At 40.1% G+C, this 10,506-nt stretch overlaps 1 pseudogene; it reads right to left on the minus strand.

Moving 5' to 3' along the window:
* Window positions 1-4,133: 4,133 nt before the first annotated feature.
* LOC110289013 lies at window positions 4,134-5,899 on the minus strand (annotated as a pseudogene).
* Window positions 5,900-10,506: the final 4,607 nt, after the last annotated feature.

A 10,506-nucleotide genomic window follows, 5' to 3' on the forward strand; every position in this document is an offset into this window, starting at 1 on the left:
TCTGGATAGAATTTGAAATGTAAATGAAGAAAGTATCTAATAAAAATGCCTTTAAAAAACATCTAGCTGCTAAAAAAAGTAATGAGCTGATTAGAACAAAGTGTTTTGTTTCAGCTTTAGGTATTAGTGTTTTGATAGCCATCCTTACTTCACTTACCGTAGGAACAGTTGCTCAAGTTTCAGAAATGAACACAGTCAATTTTGTTAATGACAAATAAAAATGTCTCATTGACACTTGCAAGGCAACAAATTATAGATAAAAAAAATTAGAAATAAAACTTGATGCTTTAGAGGATGCAGTTTTAGCATTAGTACAAGTGATAGAAAATATTAAAGGTCAGCTTTCTACCAAGTGTCATGTCATCTTTCAGTACATATGCCAATACCTTATTTTTTTAATGGATATTTTATTTATTTACATTTCAAACATTATCTGCTTTCCCAGTTTCCCTCCCGGAAACACCCTATCTCATCCTCCCGCCTCCTACTTCTATGAGGTATTTCATCACCCACCCACTCCCTCCCATCTCCATGTGCTCCATATCCCTACACTGGGGCATCTATTGAGCCAAGGACCACACCTATCATTGATGACAAAGCAATACTCTGGAATGTCCTGGGAATGAAAATAGCAGTTGCCACCTGTGCGCTCTAGGGGGTGAGGATGCATATCCACTGGTCTGGCTGGAGAATGTTGATTAACCTGCTTGAAAAACAAAATCTAGACAATGAGAAAGTAGGAAAGCAGATATTCTTTTTGGGAAGTCGGGTACTTTATTCAATTGCAAATTGTAAAGCTGAGGTTAATCTCCAGCCTCCTGTCTGGTAGCAGGCTCAGAGAGTAGCAGGAAAACAGCTTTTCTGGGAGCATCCATTCCCAGCTGAATTCTAAGCACAAGAGGAATTTTAGTCTTCAGAATGATACTTACGAGAAGAGTCAGAATCTGTGTTCATCTGACGAATTAATCTCTCTGGCAGCCACAGCGCTCCATCTTCATCTCATGAAAAAACACAAACAGAGCCCCTTCCTCAGATTAGAACCGGATCTGGACCCTTCTATTCGTTAGTCAGGGGGTCCTTCCATTTTACCAATGCATAAGNATTANAAGTAACTGGATGCCAATGGCGATCCACTGCAGACTGACCTTTAATATCAGTTTGCAAAAAATTTAGAACAAATAAGGTAAAGGCAATGTGGGCCTTTGGTGACCTTGGGGAATATAGCTGCCCCTCTTTTGTTTTAAAAAGCCAATTCTTTAAGGTGTGGTGAGTATGTTTAACTATTCCTTGTCCCATGGGGTTGTAAGGAATTCCAGTTTTATGTTTGATACCAAATTCTTTACAGAATGAAATAAAGTTTTTACTAGAATAAGATGGACCGTTATCTGTCTTAATAAGTTTAGGCAATCCCATGGCATTAAAGGCTTGTAGGCAATGATCAATTACGTTTTATGAAGCCTCTCCTATATGCAGAGAAGCAAAAAGAAATCCTGAACAGGTATTGATGCAAACATGTATATGTTTTAGTTTTCCAAATTCTGAAAAATGGATTATATCCATTTGCCAAATATGATTAGGCATAAGGCCTCGAGGATTGACTCCTAGATGTGGCACTGGAGATAATGTAATACATTTAGGACATTGTTTTACAATCATTCTCGCTTGCTCCTTAATGATTTTATGTCGGAGCCTTAATGTATGACTAGAGAGATGAAACCTTTCATGATCATGTTGGGCCAAAGCAACAGGATCCGAAACTAAGGCTTCTCCTATTAGAGCTCTGTCAATGCGATCATTACTCTCGGCCAGAGGCCCAGGAAGACCAGAGTGAGACCGTATATGGCCAATATAAAACGGATTTTTCCAGGCAAGAATGATGTTTTGCAATTCTGAAAATAAAATTCCTGACAGCGTATTGGAGTTAAACGTACCACAGGTTTCCAATAATGGTACTGACTGAGCAACATATAAACTGTCCGTAAAGATATTAAAAGCCTCAAGTACAGACTGAAAGACCTTTAGNACTGCTGTTAATTCGGCTAGCTGAGCCGAGAGACCAGGAGTCTCTATGATAACTTGTTATTATTAATAAGATATTCAGCTTGCCCTTTATATCACGTATATTTAAAAATTGTATCAATCTATCTTGGGGGTAGTGGCTGTCTATAATTCCGTCAAACTCTATTTGTGCAAGCAACCAATCTGTACTATGCTGTTTCAGCCAAGTGTCCTGACTTACACTGTAAGGCTGAACAATGATATCTGGCTCTTTTCCAAAACAAGTCAATGCCTGCCTTCTTCCAGTGATAATCATCTGAGCCACTGCTTCGTGATATGGCAAGACATTACGTTTGGGAGAAATCCTCGAATATATCCACATTATAGGAATTTTTTTGCCATAGCAGTCCCGTATGCACATGAGTCGTATTAAAAATTAACAGGTGCAGCGGCAAGGAGTAATCTATATAAGTGACAAACTGCTCTTCAATAGCATTTTCCACTAGCTTTAAGGCCAGCAATCCTTCTGAGGTTAGGGATCTAGGGGAAGTGGGATTAGAATTCCCTTTAAGAATATCAAATAAGGGTTTTAACTCCCCTGTAGTAAGCTTTAAATAGGGAAGAAACCAATTAATATCACCTAACAATTTTTGAAAATCATTTAAGGTCCTTAAGTTATCTCTATGAATAACAATCTTCTGGGGAAAAAAAGCTTGATCAGTGAGTCTAAAACCCAAATAATTATAAGGATACTGAGTTTGTATCTTTTCAGAAGCTATTTGCAATCCCTTATCAGCTAGGGCTTTTTGTAANCCTTTATAACACAAAAGCAAATCTTGGGGTCCTTTCCCACCATCAAGACATCATCTGTGTAATGAATGATGTAAATATTTGGTCATTGTTGTCTAACAGGCTGAATTGCTTTCGCCACAAACCTTTGACATAANGTGGGACTATTAGCCATCCCCTGCGGGAGAACTGTCCATTGATATCTTTTCATGGGTTCCTTGAANTTTACAGAAGGAACACTAAAAGCAAATCTTTCACAATCCTTTGGATGCAAAGGGATGGTAAAGAAACAATCTTNCAAATCTATAACAATCTTATAATATCCCTTAGGAAAGGCTACTGGGGAGGGGAGCCCCGGTTGTAAAGTTCCCAGAAGTACCATGGTTTCATTAACCTTTCTTAAATCTTGTAACAGTCTCCATTTTCCCGATTTTTCCTGATAATGAAAATGGGTGTATTCCAGGGAGAATGAGACTCCACCAAATGTCCTGCTTCNAACTGCTCCTGCACTAGCAAAGAAGCGGCCTCTATTTTCTCTTTAGGTAAAGACCACTGATCTACCCACACTGGAATATCATTACGCCATTGAATTTTTTCGGCGTGGGATGCAGGCAAGATAGTGGCTGCTACTGAAAATACTTTAAACCTCTNATGTTAGAGTGGGGTTTAAGATCGTCAAAAGTCTTAATTCCCTGTCCCTTCTTTATTAGTCCACGACCAGGCAGGGGTCCCTACCTGAATGACTTCTCAATCATAACCTCCTTAGAACTGCACAGAATAACACCCATCTGTGACAACAGATCTCTTCCCCACAGGGTNACAGGCAAATTTGACATAACATACAGCTGAATCTTTCCTGATTTCCCATCATCATCTTTCCAGGTTAGCAATTTGGAATTACGTTTTGGGTTACTGGCATGCCCAATTCCTTAAAGGTGAGTCAAGGGCCAGTTTGAGGGCCAGTCCTGCCCTCTTATAATCGTTACATCAGCCCCAGTATTTATTAATTCTTCAAAGCTTTTTCTGTCAAGTGTCAATTTACCGTTAGGTCTCTGATTAGTGATAGATTTCACCCAATTTACGCCAGAGGAGTCAAAGTTATTTTGTACTTCCTCATTTTCAAAGAATTTATACAGTGACTGCCTAAAGGGATCAAAGTAAGTTGAGCAATTTCCTGATTAGCGGTATAGTTATAACACCATGAGGGCAAGCAGCTATGATTTTAATTTCTCCCTTATAATCATTATTTATAACACCTGGATAAATCTGCAGGCCTTCTACAATAGAACTGCTTCGTCCTAAGAGAAAGCCACAGTTTTCTACAGGTAGCGGTTCAAAGACTCCAGTAGGCAGAGTTTGGACTCCCACTTCTGGGGTTAATACTGAGTGGACAGTGGAATAGAGGTCCAGTCTTGCATTTCCTGGGTTTGACCTGACAAGCTCAAGAACTGATCTTGTTGGCTGGGCAGCAGATTTATAGCCCCATAAGCTGTCTTCTTTGAGTAACTCGGGGCCTGGGGCTGACCCCTTTCCTCTTTTCCCGGCACCAGGTGACTCAAAACCCCTGGTTTATGCTTAAATTCTTTTGCCCAGTGGTGGCCCTTCCCACATGGGGGACATATTCCTGGGGCACGGCCTGTTTGTCTAACCTCGGCACCCTTGTTCTTAGGACAATTACTTCTAAAATGATCCAAACTTCCACATTTAAAGCATTCATTATTCCCTCATTTCCTCGAGAACATTGCTTGTGCGTGGGTTCCCTGCAAGATCTTGCAGGAAGGCCCGATGTCTGTGCAAAGACAGACATATCCCGCCAAATCTGTCTGTCCCTTATGCCGTTGAATCACAGCTCAGCACATTGTGTTAGCATTCTCATAAGCCAATTGCATAACAAAAGGACTTCCCATATCCGAACTTCCAAGGATTCTACTAGCTGAAATTAATAGCCTGTCCACAAAGTCCTGATATGGTTCATCAGAACTCTGCCGAATGCTAGCTAAACTTCCACCAATATCTCCTTTGACTGGCAACTGTCCCCAAGCACGGCGTGCGGCTGTCGCAATTTGTGTGTACACTACAAAGAGAAAATCAATCTGATTTGTCTGTCCCTCATATGGACCCTCTCCTAAAAGTATGTTGCTATCCCAGTATGAATTACCAGCCTGAGCTTTAGAAGCAGCAGTTTTCTTACTTGCATCTCGCCATTCAGAATCCCAAAGCAAAAAATCTCCTCCTGACAGGGTAGCTTTAAAAAGAGTCTTCCAATCTAAGGGGGTTAAGTGTGACTCCACAACTGTATCCAGTAATGCTTGAGTGAATGGGGCTGAAGGGCCATATTGCACAACAGCCGCCTTTAACTCTTTTATCAACTTGAAATCCAATGTCTGGTAATGTCTGGCCCTAGTATCTTGCAGATCAACTACCTCAACAACAGGAAAGGCTAGTATATTAGACATATTCTGTCCTTTCCCACTAGCCTGACTCACAACTCTTTCTAGCAGCACCTGGTGAACTACAGAAGAGTTGCTCTTCTCTGCTTCTGACATCTTTTTTAGTTCCTGAAGCTCATTAGTCAGCCTCTGAAGCTAAATTTTAAACTCTAACTTGCTTAGTCATGTGTCCCTATGAGTAGCACCTCCCGAAGTGGGGACTATAGGTGGAGCAGGAGATTCACAAGAGAACGAATTCTCATTAAAATAATGGGCAGCTCCTCTATCTGAGTGATTTTTGTTAAAAATCAGTTCATCATCCAAGTTTCCACATTTATCAATTTTTGAGTTAAGAAGATCTTTTTCTGAGGAGGCCTCTCTGATAGGCACTCCTCCTGAGATACCACAAGCTCCGCCTGGGGACAATTTAGCCCTGGAGAAGTGGCATCTTTTATAGCATCATTTATGAGCGCCCTGAGGCCTAAGGTAAAATTATCTGCCTGAACAATTTTCAAGGCCTCACCAACTTTCTCCCAGGTTCCACAATCTATCATTTCTTCTTCCTTGAACCATGGGCAACAGCTATCTATCTTACCTAAAAAAATTCTTACTAAGTGTACTTCAAGCCTTACTCCTCTGGCCTGAAAAAATTCCTGAAAACTAAGGGCAACTGCCTGATCCATAACTTTAAACCCTTCCTTCTTCCCCCTGAAGCAGCTTCCTAAAAAGCTGTGGACTACCGCCTGATTCCCGTTTCTAGTTCTGATTAACACACTGATTAACACACTTCTGACCTAAGCAGAACCAGCATTGGGTTAGCACCGATTCAAGCTTAGTTCTTATCCTACTGCACCCTCAGCAACACCTTACAAAAATGAAATTTTAAGCTAGTGGTAGCATGTTTACCTATTCGTTGCTCCCGTGCCCTATACGAAGATCCTTTGCCTTTCCCGTGGAGCTCCACACTAACAGCGTTCTCTTAGCATCCTTCTGCCATTCTTCAGGTCCCAGTTCTGGCATCAAACGGAATGCAAACCCTTTCAACTCCATCAGTCCTTTCTTTAACTCTTCTATTGGGGAACCTGTGGTCACTACAATGGGTGCTGTCACAACCCACAATCATGGCTCTTGATATCTTTTGTGGAGGGGAGGCAGAGCATTAGAAATATATTTTTGGTTGTATCTGGAACTAGATACCAACCTCAATCCAAACCAGGTGTATCTCTCAGGGAACTCAGAAATGGTCAAGTTGGACCTTCCCCTGCAGTGTATTTCCTGCATCCCGCTGTACCCGTACTGTATTCATATTATCACGAATCAGCATGCACAATTCTGAGTGCTGTGCAGCTCCCAAGGGAAAATTGTCAACTTCAGATTCAGCAAGGCCTCTACAAAATTATGTCACTAGTAACAACACAATTTGTGGCTCTTAGGATAAATTGGGAGCTGGAGGTCACCCTCTTCATCTCTAATATTTCCATAGCCTGAGGAACTAAGGGGGCTTTGCAATAATAGCAAGGGTGGAAAACCAGAGACCAGGTAAAAGACTGAGCCCGTCTATCAGAATAAAAAACATATTCTTCTAGTAATAGAAATTTCTGCCTTTCTAGTCCTAGTTGCAAACCTTAATCTCAAATCAGAGTGAAAGCCACAATACATGCTGGAATATCTTTAGAATGAAAATTAGTACCTGCCATCTGCATGTTCTTGGGGGTGGGGATGCATGCCCACAGCAGTCAGGATGAAGGGTGTTGATTGTCCTGCTGGAAAAACAAGATCCAGACAATGAAAAGTAACAAAGCAAAGCTTCTTTTGGGAAATTCAGTTGCAAATTAGCAAGACTCAAGCTCAGTCTCAGGCCTCCTTGTGGGGGAGCTGGCTCTGAGAGTTGCAAGAAAGCTGCAGGTTTCCTGAAAGCCTGTGTTCCCAACTGAATTCTAGGCTAAAGAGGATTTTTAGCCCTCATCAGAGTGATACTTACAAGAAGATTCAGGATCTGTGTTTAGCTGACAAATTAATCTCTCAGGCAGCGATTGTGCTCCATCTTCTTCTAGTGAAAAAAAAAAAAAACACAGACCTAGCCCCATCCCCAGATTAGAACCAGATCTGGACCCTTCCATTTGTTAGTTAGTGGGTCCTTCCATTTTACCAATGCATAAGAATTAGAAGTAACTGGATGCCAGTGGCGATCTGCTGTAGACTGTCCTTTAATATCAGTTTGCAAAAAAAAAAATAGAACAAATAAAGCAAAGGCAAGATGTGCCTTTGGTGACCTGCCTCTCTTTTGTTTTAAAAAGCCAATTCTTTAAGGTGTGGTGAGTATGTTTAACTATTCTTTGTCCCATGGGGTTATAAGGAATTCTAGTTTTATGTTTGATACCAAATTCTTTACAGAATGAAATAATTGTTTTATTAGAATAGGATGGCCCATTATCTGACTTAATAAGTTTAGGCAATCCCATGGCATTAAAGGCTTGTAGACAATGATCAATTGCGTTTTGAGAAGCCTCTCTTGTATGCAGAGAAGCAAAAAGAAATCCTGAACAAGTATAGAAACAAACATGTATATATATTTAATTTACCAAATTCCACATAATGAGTTATATCCATTTGCCAAATATGATTAGGCATAAGAACTCTAGAATTGACTGCTAAATGTGGCACTGGAGATAATGTAATACATTTAGGACATTGTTTTACAATCATTCTCGCTTGCTCCTTAGTGATCTTATGTCGGAGCCTTAATGTATGACTAGAGAGATTAAACTTTTCATGATCATATTTGGCCAAAGCAACAGGATCTGAAATTAAGGCTTCTCCTATTAGAGCTCTGTCAATGCAATATTTGCCTTCAGCTAAAGGTCCAGGAAGACCAGAGTGAGATCATGGGGTTTTTCAGGGAAGAATGATGTTTTGTAATTTTGAAAATAAAGATCCTGACGGTGTATTAAAGTTAAACATACCACAGGTCTCCAATAAAGGTACTGATTACACAACATATAAACTGTCCGTAAAGATATTAAAAGCCTCATGTACAGACTGAAAGACCTTTAGTATTGCTGTTAATTCTGCTAACTGAGCTGAAAGGCCAGGAGCCTCTATAATAACTTGGTGATTATTAATAAGATATCCAGGTTGCCCTTTACAGGAGCCATCAGGAAAAATCAATCCAGCATTATATAAAGGCTGTGAGGAAGTCATTTTAGGAAATATCACTTCACGTACATTTAAAAATTTTTTCAACCTATCTTGGGGGTAGTGACTGTCTATAGTTCCGTTAAACCCTATTTGTGTAAGCAACCTATCCATACTATGCTGTTTCAGCCAAGTGTCTTGACTTATGCTGTAAGGCTGAACAATAATATCTGGCTCTTTGCCGAAATAAGTTAGTGCCTGCTTTCTTCCAGTGATAATCATCTGGGCCCCTGCTTCGTGATATGGCAAGATATTATATTTAGGAGAAATCCTCAAATGTATCCACATTATAGGGAATTTTTGCCATAGAAGTCCCGTAGGCACATGAGTCGTATTAAAAATTAACAGATGCAACGGCAAGGAGTAATCTATATAAGTGACAAATTGCTCCTTAATAGCTTTTTCCACTAGCTGTAAGGCCAGCAATCCTTCTGAGGTTAGGGATCTAGGGGAAGTAGGATCAGAACTCCCTTTAAGAATATCAAATAAAGGTTTCAACTCCCCTGTAGTAAGCTTTAAATAGGGGTGAAGCCAATTAATATCACCTAACAATTTTTGAAAATTATTTAAGGTCCTTAAGTTATCTCCACGAATAACTTATCTTCTGGGGAAAAGCAGCTTGATCAGTGAGTCTAAAACCCCAATAATTGTAAGGATACTGAGTTTGTATCTTTTCAGAAGCTATTTGCAACCCTTTTTCAGCTAAGGAGTTTTGTAACTCTATACAACAAAAGCAATTCCTGGGGGGTCTTTTCCTGCCATCAAAACATCATCTGTTCAATTAATGATGTAAATCATTGGCCATTGTTGTCTCACAGGCTGAATGACCTGTGCCACAAATCTCTGGCATAATGTGGGACTATTAGCCATCCCCTGCGGGAGAACTGTCCATTGATATCTCTTCATAGGTTTGTTAAAATTTACTGAAGGAACACTAAAAGCAAATCTCTCACAATCCTTTGGATGCAAAGGGATGGTAAAGAAACAATCTTTCAGATCTATCACAATTTTATAATATCCCTTAAGAATGGCTACTGGGGAGAGAAGCCCAGGTTGTAAAGATCCCATAGGTACCATAGTCTCATTCACTTTTCTTAAATCTTGTAACAGTCTCCATTTACCCTATTTCTTCTTAGCAATGAAAATAGGTGTATTCTAAGGAGAATGAGACTCCACCAAATGTCTGGCTTCTAACTGCTCCTGCACTAGCGAAGAAGCGGCTTCTATTTTTTCTTTAGATAAAGACCACTGATCTACCCACACAGGAATATCATTAAGCCATTGGATTTTTTTGGCGTGAGATGTAGGCAAGATAGTGGCCACTACTGATAATACATTAAACCTCTTGTGTTAGAGTGAGGTTTAGGATCCTCAAAAGTCTTAATTTCCTGTCCCTTCTTTTTTAGTCCAAGACCAGGCAGGGGTCCCTACCTGAATGTCTGCTTAGTCGCCATCTCATTAGAACTGTACATTATAATGCTTTATAAGATCTATGACAACAGATCTTATAAGTATAAGATCTTATAAATATAAAATTTATAATGCATTATAAGGTCTGTGACAACAGGTCTCTTCCTCATAGAGTTACAGGCAAATTTGACATAACATATGGCTGAATTTTTCCTGATTTTCCATCCCCATATCTCCAGGTTAGCAATTTGGAACTACATTTTGGTTTACTAGGGTACCCAATTCCTTGAAGGTGAGTTAAGGAATCAGTCAAGGGCCAGTTTGAGGGCCAGTCCTGCCCTCTTATAATCGTTACACCGGCCCCAGTATCTATTAATCTTTCAATGCTTTTTCCGTCAAATGTCAATTTAAGGTTAGGTCTCTGATAAGTAATAGATTGAACCCAATTTACACCAGAGGATTCAAAACTCCCTTGTCCTCTCTCATTTGTAAAGAATCTATACGGTGACTGACCTAAAGGGATCAAAGTAAGTTAAGCAAATTTCTGATTTATCCCGAGCTTTTGTTCCTGCCGGCAAGAACACACTCAGGACAACCGGAATCTTCTGCGGCAAAGCTTTATTGCTTACTTCTCAGGAAGATCCCGACCCCAGAAAATGGAGTCCCTTATATAGCACTCAGCCAT

This window comes from Mus caroli, unplaced genomic scaffold, assembly GCF_900094665.2.
Source record: "Mus caroli unplaced genomic scaffold, CAROLI_EIJ_v1.1 scaffold_17784_1, whole genome shotgun sequence".
NCBI lineage: Eukaryota > Metazoa > Chordata > Mammalia > Rodentia > Muridae > Mus > Mus caroli.